This window comes from Stomoxys calcitrans, chromosome 4, assembly GCF_963082655.1.
Source record: "Stomoxys calcitrans chromosome 4, idStoCalc2.1, whole genome shotgun sequence".
Classification (NCBI taxonomy): domain Eukaryota; kingdom Metazoa; phylum Arthropoda; class Insecta; order Diptera; family Muscidae; genus Stomoxys; species Stomoxys calcitrans.
Window position 1 is genome coordinate 176,149,090 of NC_081555.1, and position 18,735 is coordinate 176,167,824.

General features: G+C 34.9%; 1 protein-coding gene across 2 annotated transcripts in view; it reads right to left on the minus strand.

Annotated features, from left to right (window-relative positions):
• LOC106088413 (uncharacterized) overlaps positions 1 to 11,592 on the minus strand; it is a 46,117-nt gene extending 34,525 nt beyond the window's left edge. Inside the window, exon 1 of one of the 2 annotated variants that reach the window (XM_059366815.1) lies at positions 11,490 to 11,592. The gene's annotated coding sequence lies outside the window, so the exon portion shown is untranslated. Of the gene's footprint in view, positions 1 to 4,868; positions 5,144 to 11,489 lie in introns of those variants that run through there. The other variant, XM_059366816.1, reaches the window with a different exon arrangement.
• Positions 11,593 to 18,735: the final 7,143 nt, after the last annotated feature.

Here is an 18,735-nt window from a genome sequence, read left to right on the forward strand (position 1 = left end):
ATTTTACCTATTTGCAAATTTACCTATGAACATTCAATTAAGGAATAGGGCGCAAATTTCTCACATATCAATGAGTGCTGTCAGATTCAAAAATTTGCTCAATGATAAGGGGCCTCCTTTGTATAGCCGAGTCCGAACGGCGTGCCGCAGTGTCACACCCCTCTCTGGAGAAGTTTTTATGTTACCTGTAGACTTAAAAACGGTTGGTCCGATTTTCATTGAATTTTAACAGATGGTAGAGTTTGACCCACCGATGGATATAGATTAAGCGATTTTTGATATTCGAACGTCCCATTCTTAAACCCATCCAAGCGTTCATGTTTACCGATTGGGACTATATGGGTATCAAATGAAAGGTATTTAATGTAAGAGTACGAACTTGATGTAATAATTTGACCACAAGAGTCGGTGTTTTCATGCTTATGGTAACATAAAAACACGAAATTGGTCCCCCTGGGCAAATAATCTGGGGGAACGCCCCCCACTCCCCCCCACCCAATCGGACATGTTTACCAATAAGGGCAATATGCATATCAAATGAAAGGTATTTCAGAGTAGCGTGCGAACATGATATAACAATTTTACCCTATGCTCCAAGTGGACATGTATACCGAACGAGACAATATGGTATATTAATGACAGGTATTTGAGATTTAAATAGGAATATATGTAAATTATTATTTTCCAATTTGGACCATTTCGGAAGGTTGTAGCAAACACTTAAGGGTTTGGCGAAGCATACCGCGCCAACCACATCGATTGCATGATGAACTTTCCCCATATGCCATTTTTGACTTTTGTGGAATCCTCGATTTTCGGGAATTTGATTCGGAGGGAAATTTTGTTGCATTTCCTCTTAAATCATGTGCTTTAACCACCCAGGTTGGTGTTGGACTACCACGTATATGAACCCTTTTGGGCGTGGGTATTTTTATATTTTTGCAATTTGAGTTTCAAATCGCATACATTGAACGTAGGCCAGACGTTAGCATGTCCTGGCGCTGAACGCCTGGGTTTGAATCCTGGCGAGAACGCTTGGGTTTGAATCCTGGCGAGAACATCAGAAAAATTTTGTCAGCGGTGGTAATTCCCTCCCAATGCTGGCGACATTTGTAAAATACTGTACCATTTGGTATGGCAGCCATGCATCGGAATCGGAGTGCACTCATTGATATGTGAGAAGTTTGCCCCTGTTCCTTAGTGGAATGTTCATGGGCAAAAATTGCAATTTGCATTTGTATCAATAATGTGAAGCATTTCAAGCATGTATTGGCGTTCTGAAACCCCAGATATGTATGTTGATGATTTGAACATTTTCGGTGAATTGTCCCTTTCCGTGTTAGTGTCTTTTTCTTTTGCGTGTTTTATTATGCTAGTAATTGTGTTGTTGGAAAACTCATTTAATTTTAATATATGGCGAATTTTCTTTTTGTTTTGTAAAAAGCGTTTTAAGTGAAATTTCAGCAATATAATTAAAACTTGCATGCTTTTCAGCATGCCTAAACAGTTACTTTGCCAAAGGAGCTATGAAATGATAGATTGAAACTAGTTCCTCTATCGGAACGAACCCAAAAGGATCCATTACTAGATGAACGATTTTGCTCAAAACTAATTTTAACCACAGTCCAAATCCACTTGATTTCAACAAATATCCCAAACCCGTTTACACTGCGTTTGAAGTGATTTTTTGGTAAGAACTTTTGAACAAAAATTAACAGCAGCAATGTTTTTGCAGCATGTTTATTGTGGTCATGTGGTGTGGCCACTTTTTTAAATTCAACTTCAAAATTTGATAATTTCAATTACAAAAAGTCAGATGATTCAAAAAAGTCGACAGGTCTTTTCGATTCATCTGACTTTTTTAGTTGAAATTATTAAATTTTGAAGACAATACCGATAATAACCGGTTGTTACTGCAATTGCATTGTTGCATTTGATGTTTTCGATTATTAAGTCACTTTCGAAGAAAATTCGCTGAAAAGTTCCACAATTAAGTAGATTTGGTCATAATAAAAATCCATGGGAAACGTCTTTGCAAAACACAAGATTTCCGAAATCTTGTCCAGATTTCACAATTTTTTTTGTGTGTTGAAAAAAACGCCGATTATGTAAATCAGCTTGAGGAAAAGATGGCGATTTCACCATATGGTTTTAAAGTTGTTGTACAATTGAGACAAACTTCTATCGTTGGGCCACGGATTTCTATGTCGATAACCAAAAACTGGCAAGCGTTGAAAATCGGAGTAAATCCAGGATGCGCTTATAAGGTGAGATCATGCGAACAGCTGAGTACAATTTTTTTTAATTTTTGTTTCGTATTTTTCGGTAACTCCAAATATCAAATTCTTTTTAACACAGCTGTGATTTATTCCAAAATCTTAAAACGATGTTCTATTTGATCTAATATTACACACATAAGCAAGAAAACAGTGTTTATTGATGAAAATATGAATAAATAATAAGTTGTAGAACAAATTTTATTTCTAAAACCACTTTGACATTCGAAGTTATGGCATTTGCCAATCAAGGTAATTTCGTTGGAAGTAGATTTTTGTTGTTGTGCTACCTCTTAATTGTTACACGGAGCAAAACACGGCACAAAAAGCAACGCTTATTCTTTTTCGGACTTTGACCTTAAAGCCTATATGTATGTTCGTGATTCACCATTGAAATAAAAAGTATTTCATTGTTATTACTGTTTTAAAATACTTCAAAAACCTTAACGATAAGATAACTTTTATGAAAATTTTATCATAAGTAATAAGGGGATGTCTCCCTGAATAAAATCAGCAAGTTTTTTTCCTCTAAAATCTATTGCAAAAAAAGGAATCGTGAAAAATATTGATTTTTCACATGCGAACATAGTACCAACCCGCGCTCCAACGTTTATATTAATTGGCACAGGTCCGCAGTACATGTTTGTTCAATACAAACACCATAAACAGTTCAACAAAGACCCTATTTGTCCAGTTAGTAACCAGTTGGCACCATCATCTGAACTACTGAACTAGTAGCTAACTTTTATAGCCAATTTTGTCTCTGCAGTTCCATTTTACGTAAAATTCTAGGAAATGAAGTTATTTATGCATTTGGCTCTCAAATACAATTTACCGAAGTAGTAACAAGTGCTGCTGATAGGGGTCGGTTTAAAAAAATGATCGTGCTTCTTGCTTGCGAGCAAGGCGGATTTAATAAGGTCCCACACGAACAGCTGTTAATAGCCGGCTAAGTTTGACGGTATTAAGATGCTAAATTTTTGTTTGCATTCTCTTTGTTATCTTCTTTCTCGCATATTCTCTGCTCATTACGCACACGTATACACACACGCACACAAATTTATAATTTTAGAAAATTCGGCGAAATTTTTTTATGTATTTCCCTTTAAAAATTTATTTTAAAAATGATTTCTGCATTTTTGTTTTAATTTAATTTAAAAAACTTATTACTGTGCTTTAATGCTTATTGCATTTTTCCATCATTAACAAAGTGATGTCGGTAGGCTAGAGGATGTGTGAAAGACTACCAAATATAAGACAATGAGTTCAAATCTCCTCGTCGACCAGTGACAAAACTTACAAAATTAATTAAGAGGAGAGAGTGAAAAGGAAAAAACCGAGAGCAAGTAGAAACAAAATGTTTCAAACATTGACAAATGCTCAAATGCCAGGGACAACTGGTTACACCACCACCAGTTGTTTACACTATTTACAAAGTAAACAGATTTGGAAATAGTGGCCTGGACTACTGGGATTCATCGCAGTTACGATGACAATCATAGACAATAGATTCCTATAGATGAATTTTCCCTCTCTGAACAAAATGGCAACTACGAACAACTATTAGAAATCTGACGTTTTCTTTTGTTTCATTCTTAAGTGATCTAAGACAAGAGAAAAAGGAATTGGGGGAATATAAAAACTGTAGAAAAACACAAGTTAATAAACAAGAAGAAGCTAACAACAATGTTAAAATTTTTTTGTAAAAATTATTTATAGTTTAAAAGACACAAACAAAATAAAAAATCACAAACAAGCACAATACACAGGAGCCAAATTACCGAATACGTGAACGAGTAAAAAGGTCCGAAATTTGTCTATTGTGAATTATGTACCTCTTAATTGAACCGGATTTTTTTTTGAAATTTAGGGACCCGATTGTTTAAATCGATCATTATTTTTAAAAGCCTTGATATTATATTGGGTTGCCCAAAAAGTAATTGCGGATTTTTCATATAGTCGGCGTTGACAAATTTTTTCACAGCTTGTGACTCTGCAATTGCATTCTTTCTTCTGTCAGTTATCAGCTGTAGCTTTTAGATTGCTTTAGAAAAAAAGCGTAAAAAAAGTATATTTGATTAAAGTTCATTCTAAGTTTTATTAAAAATGCAGTTACTTTCTTTTAAAAAATCCGCAATTACTTTTTGGGCAACCCAATAAATGTATATAAAAGTGGCATAACATCCATTAAATACGAAAAAAATTTCATTCGATACGAAAGCGGACTCGATCACGCATGCGGTGATTCTCTTGAAATTCTCTTTTCATTTTCTTCGTTTATTTCTAATCTCGTAAAATAGTCAATGGTTTATCTAGTATTCATTTACTGTCTGCGGATACAATCTAAATCATATTTATTGTTCATACATAGTTCTCTTGAAAATCTCCCTTCTCTTAATTTTCTTCGTTTATTTCTAATCTTTGTACTTGGTGCCTCTTTAAATAGTTGCATGAATCATCTATTATTCATTTAGTGTCTGTTATGCCAATTAAGATGACTGTTTTTCATTAGCCCAATGATAATGCTGTGTTAGCGTCAGTAAACACCTTTGGATTATTTTTATTATAAACTATAACTAAAATATTGCTTACGTTTCGTAATTGACTGCTGAATTTGTTATTTAGTTCACAAAGCAAAAAGAAGGGAAACAACACCGAAATAAATTCTTGCACCGAACCGAACGGTTCAAACACACTGCATAGACTGATACCAAAGCACATGAATGCCAATATGTAAGCGAGAAAAAAACAAAACAAAAATAATGCTCCGCGCAGCCAACTGCGATGTGTGTGTATAACAGAGATAAAAAAAGTTGCCACATTATCTGGTTCATCATATAAATGGGATTGAGAAATGGGCAAATGAAATGAAATATGGAAATGACAAAGATTGTCAATTTCGTTCACAGACTTTTAACAATTAAGAATAATTGAAGCATTAAAATGTATAAAGTAAGAAGGACATTTTAAACGTCAGTTGCTTTGTATTCGAGCAAAAGACAGCTTTAGCTACATTAACATCCAGAAATAGGAAAATGTTGATCGAGGAAGATTCAAGATTCCCATTGAGAGCACAACCACAGTCGCTTGTGGCAACAATTCATTTTCTTACGCAAAATAAACGCGATCGCCAAACTTCTAATTGTAACTGAGTATTTGTTAGTGTTAATGATGTTGCTCACATGTATTTACTCTGGGTGGAAAATAAAGTGTTTGTGAATGCATAAATAAAAAAAGTATTTTTTCAATATAATTAAATATACTTGAAAGAAGAATAAATATTTCTTTCCCAACAAGCAACTCAATCAATCTGTACGAAATAATATGGTTTGTGAAAGAATGTGTTGTGATTTTGGTTTTGCAGTTACAATAACAATATTTGGATGAAAATGGAAAATGCTGACAAAGGCTTTTGGAAAGTTGTGCTTATTTAACTTATATTTGTGAAAATACTATAAAATCTAATTATTTTTACAATTAAAAGCTGCAATTGTCTATTTTCAAATTGTTATGTGTTTCATTATTGGGGTGGGTTTTGGTTAAAAATACAACAACATACACATAGCCCATGAAGTCTCCGTTCACCTGACAAACTTTTATGATTGGTTAAAGAACACAAAATAAAATTATAAATCAAATTAACTACTTTACACATATTTTTTCTTCATATTCTTAACATTAAAAAACAAAAACAAAATTCTAAGTTTGGTTAAGCACTTTCACTCTAGAGCGATTTAAATATGAGAACAATTAAATATAAGCACCACAAAGTCTGCTTTCAGTAATTAAAAATAAACAAAAGAGTTATTTAAACACAAAATAAAAACATATTAACACATTCCTAATATTTGGTAGGATAGCCACGTTGTTTTAAGACTGCACTTAGTCTTTTTTGGCATGGAGTTTACCAAGTTCTCTGTTTCCTCAGATGTTATTTTTGCCCATTCTGCCTGCATGACACTTCGTAACATCTCCTTACTGGTTATAACGTGCTGACGAATTTTTTTCTCCAATAGATCCCAAATATGCTCAATGGGGTTGAGATCTGGTGATTGGCCAAAGCCTAACAACCTCCGATGTATGCTTTAGATCGTGATCTCGTTGGAACCAAAATGTCGTTGCTAACCCTAGTTTAGCAGCACTTGGTTTAAATTTTTTTTTTAAATATTGAGATAACCCCATTTATCCATTTTGGACTCAATAAATTCTAATTGACCCACTCCACTAGCAGCCATACACCCCCACATCATAACTCCACCACCACCGTGCTTCACCGTTCCAACAAAATTTTGTTTTTCCAGCTCATTTCTTCCATGAAATCCAGCTATATGTAATATTTTTCTAGCAGTTTCGGCACAGATGCTTTTATACGAGGGTTGTTGCTTGTCATATTAATCACTTTGCGCTCTTCTCTAACGGATAATTATTTTGGACGCCCAGGTCGAGGCTTTGAAATTATAATGCCGGTTTCTTTGTTATTATTAATTACGCGCTGGACAAAAGAATGCGTTCTTCCAACTGTTCCACTAATATTTCTAAAGCTTTGTCCTTCTTTCCACAATTTAAAAATTATTTTTCTTTCAGATATGCATAATTCTTTTCCTTTACATGAGACAAAAGTACCGTTAGAACAAAAAAGCAAAAGCAAACTTGTATTATTGTTTTTGTTTTCTAAAGGGTGATTTTTTTGAGGTTAGGATTTTCATGCATTAGCATTTGACAGATCACGTGGGATTTCAGACATGGTGTCAAAGAGAAAGATGCTCAGTATGCTTTGACATTTCATCATGAATAAACTTACTAACGAGCAACGCTTGCAAATCATTGAATTTTATTACCAAAACCAGTGTTCGGTTCGAAATGTGTTCATTCACCGTAACGTTGCGTCCAACAGCATCTTTGAAAAACTACGGTCCAATGATTCCACCAGCGTACAAACCACACCAAACAGTGCATTTTTCGGGATGCATGGGCAGTTCTTGAACGGCTTCTGGTTGCTCTTCACTCCAAATGCGGCAATTTTGCTTATTTACGTAGCCATTCAACCAGAAATGAGCCTCATCGCTGAACAAAATTTGTCAAAATTTGAACACATTTCGAACCGAACACTGATTTTGGTAATAAAATTCAATGATTTGCAAGCGTTGCTCGTTAGTAAGTCTATTCATGATGAAATGTCAAAGCATACTGAGCATCTTTCTCTTTGACACCATGTCTGAAATCCCACGTGATCTGTCAAATACTAATGCATGAAAATCCTAACCTCAAAAAATTCACCCTTTAATTTAAGAAATATTTTTTAATCATTAAAAAATAAATTGTTACATGAACGCAGACTTTATGGACTACATATGTGTATAAAAATGTAAAGAAACTGACACGGCGATAAAAACAACATCAAGATATTCTTTCGTCGCAGTTCAACAAAGCAGAAGAGAAATTCTAAACGAGTGAGTTGTTTGTGCAGCAAAGTTTTGAAAACTTTATTCTCTGACTCACCGACTTGTTTAATAAACACCATTAAAAAGAGATTGGAAAAAAACAAGAACAACAACAAACAATGCAACAACTCATACAGTGAATGTCGTCTTATGCTTGCAAAAGATGGAGGGCTGCCAGATTATTTTTGCGAAAAATCATCCCGTTTAAAGAAAGAAATAGGCAAACTTAATTACCCACCATTATGAAATTTTTTTTACCCCTTTCATTAAATTTCACTTGAATGGTGTAAGTTTAAGTATAAAAATATATAATTCAACCATTTTTTAATTTTTTAAATTTTAAGGCTGGTTCTGTATTAGTTTTTCATCGTTAAAAACTCATGTTTCTCGCGATTTATTTTTTCAAACACTACACAAATATCAATGATAGTATTAAAATTTTATCAACATTTTACCATAAGTAATGAGGGAATGTTCTGCTGAACGAAATCTGTTGTTTTTTGCTTTAAAATCTATTATCTAAAAAAGTAATCGGTGAGAAATATCGCAAAAAGCTATATTTTTCAATTATAGTGTCAACCTTTACTTAGGTTTTATGTCGATTACTTTTGGTATTACAGAATTTGGTATAAATAGATAATTAAGAGAGATCCAACATCTGGTCTACATGCAAAACATAATAAATTCGAAAAAAATTACTCAATTTGAACTGCAGTCACTGCAAGGATATATAAAGAAGGGACACTCTTTAGACCTATTTCTTCGTCGAAAACCCACGTACGAACCAGCCAAGTATATGATGAATTTCTTGACGATGAACTCTAAATATCATTTAAAGTATGCAATTGAATTCATTCGATGTGTAAATACGGTCATAACAAAGTCAAAGACAATTTTTTTATATAGTAACCTATGTAACTTTTTAAATAGTTACGAAAATCTCTAAAGCGATATTTTTGGTTTTCTCCATTCGTAGGAAATCTCTAAATTTTTAGTACTATAGGGCATTTTATCATTTGTGACCAATAATTTTTACTATGGATTCCTCACTTTAGGAACTATTAAACCAGTCAATTGAAAACATGTGCAAGCTCGAATTCCACAAACAAAACTTTTCCACATCTATTTTTAGTGCCTATCATCGACTTTCGACACTATTGTCTTTGTTTCTAATTGAAGTATTTATTGTTTGCCCATGTTCCTTAAAATTCATGGGCAAATTTTTTTTTTTATTATTTGTATTGTAGATTGAAGAATGTTTTTATTTAGGACTATAGATTTAAATATTAGGGTTACTTATAATTACTATTAAAAATATTATACATATGCATTCGGCTAAAAAAGTTGATTGCTTTATAGAAATTAATTTAATAAAACAAAAATAAGTAAAATCGTGGTAGGTTCCGCCTGGTCAAAAATACCCCTAAATCATTACGTTTTCTTCGCCATTCTTTACGTTCTTATTAGTAAAGCGGACATATAATTCTGTATTTTTTGGACATCTAATCCAAATCAAATTAATTTTTCATTCATCTCATATAGCACGTTTCATTATTTCTTTCTACCAAATATCGGTCCTTTGCAATTTATGTGGGATTTTGCAAACTGTACATGATTTTGCAGATGTCTTTTAAATAAAATTTTTTTCTACCAGTCGGTGTCTTTCAGTTTTCTTCAAAATTTCCAGCTATAACTAGCTTCTTATTCCTCCGAAAGATTTGCATGTGTCCCGACTTGGCAATAATTTGATGTGATCATCTTTTCCATAGTTTTTCGATTTTTTTCTTTTTAAGCGTTGGAGACTTTGGGCGGATACTAATAACAAGACGTAGTTGTTGTCAGGTTGCGAACTAAAATTGAACTCACTTTATTAAAATCAATTTCTTAACTCTAAACCTAAATCTATATGTACAAATATCTTAACATATACGGTCACACACGCAGCGATATGCCTATTTAAAGATGCACTTAAGACCACCCTAGACAAATGCAGCTACATTCAAAATGCACATAAAAATACAGTCTTATCTTCTAATGTAAATACTCTAACATATCCACACCATGCGGCCAAACATCACCAAACGCCACATGTGGGAACTTATAACACGAAACTATTATAGACTAAATGCTGCTGGCTATATTATTAAACATTTTATCTCCTAACAATTGATAAGAATTAAACTGACTGTGTGTGACCTAAGAATACAGTTCTTACAAAACTGTCCAAGCGTTGTAAACCCAATTGTGAGATCTAATAATGATTTTTGCTTCATGACTTTTAATGAATTTTGTCTTTATTTTTTAAATTTCGAATGGAACGCTCTTCGTCAAAAGAATGTTTTGCGCTACCCGTATTTTTGATATAGAAAACTTTGCTATTGTGTCTAGGAACGTTGTAAATTAACCGAAATTTTTGTCATTGTTATTGATCGTTGACCCTATTTTTTGGTGACATCATTTCGGATCATGTTTCACATTCTCGGTGTAAATTAAATTTGCCAATTTTTTTGTATTTATTAATACTGAACACTGAAATGAACCGTTTTTTGCAAATCTAGTGCCCCTTTTCTTTTTTGTCCATGACTGTAAATAAAAATAACGAAAGACAATTCAGGAAAAGCATCAACATGGGAAATAACGTTGCCTGCCTATAATCTTTTTCAAAAAATAAGCTTTCATTAACATTACTCTTTCTTCTGAGTATTAATTGTTTTTTTTTTTATTTTGAAACAAACCACAACAATCTAGGTATGTCAACGTTCTTTTAGTAAATATGGCAGTCTTGCGTATAATGTCAATTATCTCTGCATACTTAAATCAGTGGTTTAAGCAAAATGCCTTCAGTACAAAATAGATAAAAGCCGTCCTTGCTAAACCGAATTGGCATCTCTGTCACACACTCCTCTTAATATTCTTTTATGCCGGCGATCGACAAATCTTAAATTTCACACACACATACACATATAAAACAAATGCACTAAGTTATAATACCCTGTACACACAGATGTGGTGTAGGGTATAGAAACAACCGGTTGTATACACAGCTGTGTTCAAAATAATAGGAGTGCTACCACCTTTTATTTTCACAGGTCAAAATATTATGAAACATAAATAGATCTATTAAAGAAATGATAGGAATGCTTTGGTCAAATGACTGCAAATGCCTTTTTATATAACAACACTCGAACATCAACGTAAAACATCAACTATTGATGACCGTCGATTTTGTGATATTGCAAAGGGAACCCTACTGAGTCTTCAAAAAAGATTCAAGTGGGATTAAATCTGACTGTATATACATGGTACAATTAACAGGTAGCCTCATTAGCACAACAACAAAAATCTACACCCAACGAAACTGCCTGTATTGGCAAATGCCATTTCTTCATATGTCAAAGTGGTTTTACAAATAAACTTTATTTTGCAACTTATTTTTATTGTTGAATAATTTATAGAATTGATTAGAAATTAATTTTACTACTATTTTGAACACAACTATAAATGGATGAAACCAAAGAAATGTATTATCTTCTTTTCTTCCTTTCAACAGCAGAAGTAAATGTGAATACAAAGGAATAATTGTTTTTGTAGAACTTTGATACACATGCACACACTTAAAGGAACAACGTCGTACAAATCAACTTCAAAACAAGAATATGGTATACACACAATAAATTTGCATATTTTTAAATTGAACAAGGGGAGGTCTATTTTTAAATGTACAACGATAAAAAAATAAAATAATGAAAAATAAAAAAAAGATGATGTCTACCTTTCTTAAGTCTTAAAAAACACTATGACAAAACAGTAACAGTTTTTTTCAGTCTTCTTTTCTTTACACTTCTATAACTTGGTGTTCGACTAACAAAACTAAACTCCTGCCACTGAATGACCTCATCCAAATATAATAATTCTTATCTGGGAGTTGCCATCTTATGGCTATGCATAATCATTGTGCAGTTTTATGGTAACGATGTATTGCTAACATATCGTTCAATCTTATGAAAACAATCACATTAAGTGTAGTATCCAACTCTGGTGAAATTTTCGTTACCATAAGGAATGCATTGACATATTCTAAGTGAAATTTTCGTTAATTCATGTTGCATGGAGCTATTAAATATACATTTTCATTCGTATTGCAACCAATATTTTCGGTAACGGTACCACTAACGAAAATTTCGTTTAGGATATCTCAATACATTTCTTGTGATAACACAAGGTGCATACTGCGCTTTAAATAAAATTTGTGTAGCCACAAGAAATGCATTGACATATCCTAAGCAAAATTTTCGGTTTGCTTTGCCTTAAGGGTGGTACTACGTTCTTTTAAGTTAATAAATTCCGCTTATTAAAACAGAGATGACGTATTGGAAATTTTAGTGATATTGGCTATTAAAATCGCTTTTTTCATTAATTACTACACAATAAATAAATCTGCTGAGCAATAATTAAACGCAATGGCTGAAATGGTATGTATTAAAAAAAAAAACACATGATTCTCATATAAGACCTGATCGTTTATATTAAGATACCAGTTGCTCCAGTTTAACAATCGTAGCGTAGCTTTGCCATTGCCACAAAAGCCATAGCTGAAGTCGAGCAAATGATCCAGAAATCCGAGAGAGTATCGTACACATTAGCAAAGTTAAGTAGGGTTTTAAATTACTACATTCCGAGTTTTTATTTCAATATTTTGTGCAAAGGAGTCCGCTGAAGTTGCTGCTCTACAGTCACAAGCCAAGAAAATGGGCTTTATTGTACATGTCAATAAAACTACTGGCAGTAAATGGTTAAACCCTGTTTACACTGCTCATTAAATCCGGATTTACGGCACTCGTCAGCTGATTTTATAAAGGGAAAACAGATGATCGAGCCATTAAATCTGGATTTAAGGAGCACTGTAAACGGGGTTGTAAGGCTTTATCATGTCTTATGACATGTCCCTTTTTATAAATCATTGGTATTTGATAACGTGTGTCAAAATTGCCAATTTACATACGATTTATCATTTGTATGACATATCTTTGTATGACCAAAAAATGTGAACAAAAACTGATTTTTCATGGCTACAAATTGTTAAAGTAGCGAACACAATTTGATTTGGGGTTGCTTTTATTCAACTTACAACAAAATTCAAGCAGTTTTCTTTACGTTTTTTTCAGAAGGAATCGCATCGCTCTTATCGATATAACAGTGGTATTTTTAAAAGTGATTTTCATGTGTTATTTTTATTCGTATCACACTATGTGAGCAACTTTAACAATAGCAAAATTTTACATATCATAAGACCAGAACATGAAGCGTGATGACACCTTTAACGAAAACCTCGTTCTGAGAGAAAATACTAAGTGAATGAAGATAGGAGCACTACTAAAGGAGCACGCCCAGGAAAAAATTTTGATTTTGCTCTGAAGTCTTCTTTCAAGTACTTGAGCGAATACATTGTTTTGTTAATTTAACCAAACATATTTTTTATTTGTTTTCTCTATTTTATATATTTTTTCTCAATAAAATAAAGAAATAAGAACCATTGAAACCAATGAAACAAACTAAAATGCAGAACAGCATACTCAGCTTTAGGGCGCAAGTCGTTGTTGTGTCCATATTTCTTGCGACAGTTATTATCACGGGGATGGAGACGAGCATAACACCTATGGCCAACACCTGTATCATGAATAGTGATGATGATGTCCACTAAAATGCTTTGGCAGTTGCTGTTGATGATAATGAAAAGACGATTGCGACTGATAGTGGAAGTGAGTTGATTACGTTGTCACTAAGATACATTTGGCAGCACTGTGGGTGTCTTTGGGTTTGCTCTGCAAATCTAAAAACAAACAAGCAAATTCTTATGAATCTAGTTAGTTAAATTAAATTAAGAATACAAAAAATTTAATATTAATTTTATATTACACCTGGACATGCCCACTTCCTTTTTTTTCATAATATTTTATGTACTTTGACATCTTTCTAGGGCGCAAGTTGTTGGTGTGTCCACAATAAATAATGCATTAAACTTAATAGTACAAACAAATAAACAAGATAAATAATTTTCCCCATATGTGTGTATAAACATATGTTTATGGTCACCAAAGCTAATAACGTTGAGTTACAATGAGGTCCCTAGCGATTGCGTTTTTTGCGTGTGTTTGATATCAACTATGATTGTGCTTTCTTTGGACGTCGCTAAATGTCAAATTTCCCATGGTTGAAAAAACAAGTTATGTTCAAATAAAAACATTTCGGCAATTTTTTCACTGGTCAAGTTCAATAAGCTCAACTTTTCAAAAGCATTTGCCAGCATTTTCCCCTTGAATCAAAATAATGCTGTTGTAATTGCAAGACCAAAAGCACAACACGTTCTTTCACAATCGTTATTACTTCGTAAAAGTTTTTGTTTTTTGTACTTATTTTAGAAGTATTTTTATTAATAATTACATACAATACTTACTTGTTTGCATCCTTACTGCATCCACAAGTACTAAATTTTTTTTCCACCGCAGGTAAGTGCATGTGAGAAATATCACTAACACTAACAAACGCTTAGGTACAATCAGAAGTTTGACGATCGCGTTTAATTTACAAGAAAAAGACTTGATGCGCAGCGACTGTGGTTGTGCTCTTCTTGGGCGTCGTGAAATGTAATTTTCTAGATGAAACAAGTAAAAGCGTCCTAAGTTCGGCCGGGCTGAATCCTCCACCATGGATCGCATTTGTATCATCTCTTTTTAGGCAAAAAAAATATAAAAGAAAAGATTTGCTCTGCTATTAGAGCGATATCAAGATATGGTCGGGTTCGGACCACAATTAAATTATATGTTGGAGACCTGTGTAAAATGTCAGCCAATTCGAATAAGAATTGTGCCCTTTGGGCACAAAATAGAGAGATCGATTTTTATGGAAGCTGTATCAAGCAATAGACCGATTCAGACCATAATCAACACGTATGTTGAGGGTCATAAGAGGATCCGTCGTACAAAATTTCAGGCAAATCGGATAACAAATGCGACCTCTAGAGGCTTTAGATCCCAGATCAGTTTATATGGCAGCTATATCAGGTTATGAACCGATTTAAACTTTATTTGGCACAGTTGTTAGATATCATAACAAAATACTTCGTGCAAAATTTCATTCCAATCGGATAAGAATTGCGCCCTCTAGAGGCTCAGGAAGTGAAGACACAAGATCGGTATATATGGCAGCTATATCAGGTTATGGACCGATATGAACCATACTTGGCACAGTTGTTGAATATTATAACAAAACACGTTGTGCAAAATTTCATTCCGAGCGGATAAGAATTGCGCCCTCTAGAGGCTCAAGAAGTCAAGACCCAAGATCGGTTTATATGGCAGCTATATCAAAACATGAACCGATATGGTCCATTTACAATCCCAACCGACCTACACTAATGAGAAGTATTTGTGCAAAATTTCAAGCGGCTAGCTTTACTCCTTCGAAAGTTAGCGTGCTTTCGACAGGCAGACATGGCTAGATCGACTTAAAATGTCACGACGATCAAGAATATATATACTTTAGGAGGTCTCAGACGCATATTTCGAGGTGTTACAAACAGAATGACGAAATTAGTATACCCCTATCCTATTGTGTCGGATATAAAACAAGTTATAGCGAAACGAACATTTGTCAACAATATTTTCCACTTATTTTTTTACAGCAAAAACCGAATATAGTACCAACCTTTATTTACAAGTGATACAAAAAAAATAAAAACTACAAGGCAAGTGCATACAGTACCATTTTGCTTTAATTAATTGACTTTTTACAGTACAGAAAAGACCGACGCGACATCTGGCGGTCAAAAGCCATGCTACTAATAGATTCCATGCAGCCAAGACAGCGTATGCTGCTTGCCCAAACACATCTATGTCGTTCTTCGTAGTGAGTATTTAGGCGCTCACTAAGGAGATATAACGTATGTGCGATTGGTATTGATGACCAAAAGGAAAATTGATGTGCAAGTTTTTCATACATAAGAAAATGTGTATAAAATGTTGTACATTTTGTGCATATCACCAAAGGGATGGCGTATTATTTTTTTATTATATAATTCGGATAGCACCACGTACAATTAACCATGTCTGTCTGTCTCATTATTTAAAATGGAAGAAACTCATAGGAGGGCAAGTTAGGACTTTTAAGTTCGACTTGGCTCATATTATAAATACAAAATTAAACTGAGCATAATCCAGCAAGGACGTTTCCTCTGGTTAGGATTTGTTTGCCATAATTTATATTTTTTTTATCAAATACAAAAACCACTTGGGTTGAACCCTTAATCCTGCCCTTACATAATCACAGGGTTGGATCCTTCATCAATTCCCTACAAGATATTCATTCATGTTAAGTAAACACAGTAAGTTTTTCTCAGCATTCGCTCTTAGCTTAAGTTCCAGAGGTCGGGCCCGAGTATGGAAGAACCTTGGACAGTAGCCGGCATTACTTGTGACTCCCCATATCCTCTGTGGATATGTAGAAGAGCAATAGGTCTCTCAAATAACTTCTAATAATTTTCATGTGATACTCCGGTATTTTAAAGTCCATCTTTCTGCCACCCACCGGAGGCTGTTAAAAGCCTTCTTGACGTTCAGCTCTGCAAGTAGGATTATAGGTCTGCTACGATGGTTCACTGCGTTGCTTGCCTTCGCCTGTCTAGACTTTATTAACGCATAGACAGTGGTCTGTAAGACGATGGCGATTCGGGATCACCCTTTGCTATTTCCATGCATCTTGGAGTATACATTCTGACAGACATCTGTTACAGATGTTCAGAAGCATTTTTGGTTTTCTTTCGGCTATTATTTTCATGACTTCTACTGGGACTCCGTTGGTGCCGGCCGCTTCTTCGCTTTGAAGGCTATGTTTAGAGAGTTGGAGTTCTTCAAGTGTGAATGGGTGAGTGTGAGTAAGCATTCAAATGTTTTCGTCGCTTAGTCTTGGGACGCTTTTAGATAATAAGTGGTTACAATATTTCGCAAAATCCATCTCCATATTTGCGTTTTTCATACGAAGCTTTTTCATTGCGACGTTATATCCAAATCTCTAGGTGTCTCGGTTAAGGTCTTCTCTTAGTTCTTTCCATTTCTCTCTTTTGCTTTTGGTAATGGTGCTCCCGAAAGCCTATTTCGCCCCTTATATTGGGTATGGTCTGCTTCTGCTGCGCCTTTGCGTTTGTCTCTGGTGTACTTTCGTCTTTTTCGGAGCGCAAAAGTTAAACAATTTTTAACTTTGACGCCTAAAAACAAAACTTTACGTATGGCAACACAGAATGACGCTCGCTTTTGGGGAATTTGTTTGCAGAGTTGCATTTTTATGCGTTTTTAATACGCGCGCATATTATGTATGTAACTTCACCTTTAGCGATTATGGATATGAGGCGACTTGCAGCTATTGTGGCGTTTCCGCTGGATTCGGATTCCTGCGTATGTCGTTCGATCTCGGCCAGAAGCAGGGATGGTATTGGCTTGTTCACATTCTATTTGCGTGTGCTTACCTTCGCTCTTTTACTGTTTTGATATCTCTGGGATCAGGATCACCAGCAGCCAGTTGTTGCTCCTAACTGCGACTCTCTCAGTCACAAGCATTATGTCGGGAGGTGTGTCTTAACATCCGGGGCGCCTGAGTGTAGAAACGCTCCCACTATTAGCCACAACCAATTCCATGCTTGCTGCCATCTGCAATTTCTACCTCTTGAGTTGGTCGTCTGTATGCCTTTACTGCTTATGAGCTCGAAAGTCGCCTGTCACTACATGCTTGTCATAAATCTCTCTCAGGGCAACCTCGATAGCATTGCTGGGGTAAGGCGTAAAGTCTATAAGCTTAGCCCACACTTTATCGGCTGAATAGAACTGGTATTAGGACTCACTATAGCAGTAGTTTAAGCTTCGTCTTCGATCTAGAAACCTTGGGCAACTTCTCTATTTTCACCAAATTTTCTCAACGCATCTTTGGTGTTATATTTTTACAGTTTGATGAAACAGATGATTTTCCTGACCCTTGCCCTCTAGTGAGCATATGCAGCATTTCGGTGCATTATAGCATTTTTTCAATTTATGCCAGGATGCCAGGCCCTTGCTGTCAGACCCATCACATTCCCATTGCATGTGGGCTAATCCGAATCATCAGAAATATGGTTTGCGATCTTCCTTGTACCAAATATTGCAGTTTGTCATTGATCCTGCTTGTCTTAAGGAGCTCCTTGGCTGCTGATACCGGTAAAGTGAAGAAATCCCTTCGTTGATCTCTGTTGTTTATGGCCTTTGGGAAAGGTTGAAACAAGTAAAAGCGTGCTAAGTTCGGCCGGGAAAAAGAAATAAAGCTAGGCGATTGAAATTTTGCACGAATAATTCCTGTTAGTGTAGTGTTAATTGGGACTGTAAATGGGCTATATCGACCCATTTTTATACCCTCCACCATAAGATGGGGGGTATACTAATTTTTATACCCTCCACCATAAGATGGGGGGTATACTAATTTCGTCATTCTGATTGTAACTACTCGAAATATTCGTCTGAGACCCCATAAAGTATATATATTCTTGATCGTCGTGAAATTTTATGTCGATCTAGCCATGTCCGTCCGTCTGTCCGTCCGTCCGTCCGTCCGTCCGTCCGTCCGTCCGTCCGTCCGTCCGTCCGTCTGTCTGTCGAAAGCACGCTAACTTCCGAAGGAGTAAAGCTAGCCGCTTGAAATTTTGCACAAATACTTCTTATTAGTGTAGGTCGGTTGGTATTGTAAATGGGCCATATCGGTCCATGTTTTGATATAGCTGCCATATAAACCGATATTGGGTCTTGACTTCTTGAGCCTCTAGAGTGCGCAATTCTTATCCGATTGGGATGAAATTTTGCACGACGTGGTTTGTTATGATATCCAACAACTGTGCCAAGTATGGTTCAAATCGGTTAATAACCTGATATAGCTGCCATATAAACCGATCTTGGGTCTTGACTTCCTGACCCTCTAGAGTGCGCAATTCTTATCCGATCTGAATG